Source organism: Procambarus clarkii, chromosome 72 (genome assembly GCF_040958095.1).
Source record: "Procambarus clarkii isolate CNS0578487 chromosome 72, FALCON_Pclarkii_2.0, whole genome shotgun sequence".
Lineage (NCBI taxonomy): Eukaryota > Metazoa > Arthropoda > Malacostraca > Decapoda > Cambaridae > Procambarus > Procambarus clarkii.
The window spans coordinates 10,823,496-10,826,693 of record NC_091221.1 but is presented as its reverse complement, the minus strand read 5'-3'; positions in this window follow the sequence as shown (position 1 = coordinate 10,826,693).

The window sequence follows — 3,198 nt, the reverse complement described above, 5'->3', positions numbered from 1 at the left end:
TGTTGGTGTCTTCCTTCCCCTGATCAGAAAATAATTATTAAATGAAGATGAATGATGCGATGGACATAATCCTGGCTTCATAAGAACGACGCCCGTCAGTGTTTACACTTCGCATCTGAAGGCCCACAAACATGGTCGAACGCACAAAATACTTGACTGGCCAGTTTTTGGGTAGACTCCTATTACATTTACTGTGTGATAGTTATACTTATATGTAATAATATGTATTAAGAGTAAACGCTTAACATGTAATATTAATTAATAAAAACAAAGTCAGCAGCTACACGCCTGTCTCTACATGTCTTGTGTGTTAATTTTGGGCGCTCTTGTACTTGTGCGCTAGCTGGCGTTCACAACTGATCTCGCCTGCAAGACTAGAATCATAATGATAATAATGTGTATTTATTTAGGGGAATAAATTTTTGGGCCCACTCGGAAATATTGGGGCTCAGAAATAATCGAAACATTATAATAATTAATTTTTGTTGTATTAAAAATATAAATAAAACCCATGGTTACTCTAAATATGAGCACTAGAAAACCTTCAATACCACAGGGAAACTTCGCATCTAGTGCAGATACATCGATAATATATTCGTATGTGTGAAAAACCTCCTGAAATTGTCGCGATTAAAGGATCTACTTATCCGCAACTCAGTGCTAAACTTTACCCATTAACTAGGTATCGATGGTACTCTCCCTTTCCTCCATGTCAACGTGAGGACCTAAGACAACTTTCACCACAGAAGATTATACTAAACCCACCAACACTGGAATGTGTATTAATGGTCAGACAGATATAAGAATTGTGTATTAAACGCAATTATACTCAGAGCCCTTACTCATTGTCCTGACTGGTATAAAATCTACAAGGAACTGGAGAAAAGCCTTCAAGTATTAGGTACACGAATTGAGAAGTCAGCACCCATATCAGAAGATATTTAGAAAAATTGTATAACACGCTTTCCATAAAACTATTACAAAATCCACTATGATCTCTTTTTAATGAAAAAATTTAGCCATTTTGTGTAACAACTGTTATAATCTCATAATTTTAATAATCAGAGTTATCGAAATATTCATATTTTTTATATACAAGAGATGAAACAGAAAGTCATAAGCTAGATCTGTGTGTCGCTCTTGAAGACGTCAGTAAGGAGACGGAGTTTTAGTAAATACCTTCCTGTGATTGGCTGTTGCTGGGAATGCCAACATTCTTTCTATAATTAAATGCAAACTAAGAAATACGTCTTTTTGCACAACAATATCTTTATTTCAAACACAATCTCTTTGTTTTGTACAAGATATAAATTTCCATCTAACTGAATAAACGAGTCCAATAAGAAAACGGAGCATTGTATCATCGATATTATTCGCGTCAGGCAACCCCCACTGATGACGTCACAAGCTAGGTAGCCAGCCCATGTTTCTGTAACACTCGTTACATCCTGCAGTATTTAATTATCACTTTATTAATGCTTTTATATACTTAACCTTTTACTTTTTATGTAGATTAAAGTTGAAGCAGAATGTCATAAGCAAGGATGGTGTGCTGAATAATGATGATTTATTAAGTGGATGGAACCTGTAGCTGATCCCTTCCTGTGATTGGCTGTTGTGAGAATGTCAACAAAGAGTTTCTACCAATGATATGCCATTTATTATGCACCCCATACCATCTGTGGGCGGAGCTTGGAAACTCCTACCCGAGCACAATAACCCGCCTTATGGGTTGCTGTTTGGCTATTTGTAGTGCGTTGGAAAAAAAAGAGATGGCGCTAGTTGTATTTTGTGGGGTAATTTGTTATAAGTGTAATTTGATGTCAACAGATGGCGTAAGCTGTACCTTATGGCCACTGTTGACCAGCCAGTTGATAGTGGGTACAAGAATTCAACCAACTACGAACCACTTAGTTTGATGAACGGGGGCAGTAGAACAACAGAAGTGCACTTACATCGCATCAGGCTTGGATACCCATGTGCATGGAAAATAGGCTTACAGGTTCCGGAAGGTGAGAGGAAATGTCAACACTGTGGAGAAATGCCCGACAGACCGCTGGAACATTATCTAACACAGTGCACAGTTACAAACCCGTTAAGATTTCACCTTCGATTCAACAGAGCATGGAGGAAGTTGTTAAACACATATGGCAAAATCTTACTGAAGCGACCATACGGGTCATACATACTCATCCTCCGCCCAGGTAAAACAGAAACGAGCATCACTTAGTGGGCCAGCCAGAGGCTTAGGGCCCGCGCAGGATTATCCCTGCTAAAAAGAAAAAAAAAAAAAAGTTGATAGTGTTCTCTTCTGCCGACAGATGGCATCAGCTGTATCATTATTACTTCCGAATCCCTTTTAAACACTGATCCACAAATCCCTTGACTTATTATGATAAGCTTTTATACTATTCTGGTATTAGATAACAATTAATTTTCGTTTATCTACTGTAGAGAATATCATTATATAACGTCTGCTTAGGATGTACTGTTCTTTGTTGAGATGGCCGTAATATTATTAAAACAACAAATAATGCATAAAATAACAGCATTTAACACTAAAAATACTTTGATATATTGAAATTTGGTAGTGAATTCCAATCTAGGAATCTCCTATGACGAAACTGTACTGTGTTCGCTTTAGCCGGGCATACTGTATATAATAGTTAATGATAAATCATTGTGTAGGGGACAGGCAGCCAGTGTATATATACAAGTTAGGCTTGTACCGGTCCCACAAAGGTGGAACTATGGAGTAAGACTGAGTCTTGCCGGGGCTGAACTTTATCACCCTTGCAAGCACAATATTTTGTTAAATCTTCACATGGAAGAACAAGTGTAAATGTTGGAATAGTTTATTACAACATACAAGCTAAAGAAACCAGTTCGGAAACTGAGGAAATAAAGCTGCCGAAAAGAAACATTACAAAGTCCACTCATGCAGTGGTAGACATTCTGGCCAAAACAGGAATTTCACACTGATCTTAATGCTGATATGTTGATGTGATTATCATAATATAAAGATGTTAAGGAGGGCTGGTTTAGTTCCCTTATTATGCACCCCATACCCATCTTGTGAGCGGTAATGGAAAGGGTTACAGAGGCACATAATGGGCTCAGGGACTGAACCCCACAATTTATTTAGCTAAGCAAATTACAATCTTGATGAGCTAGTTACAAAATTCAATAGACATCGTC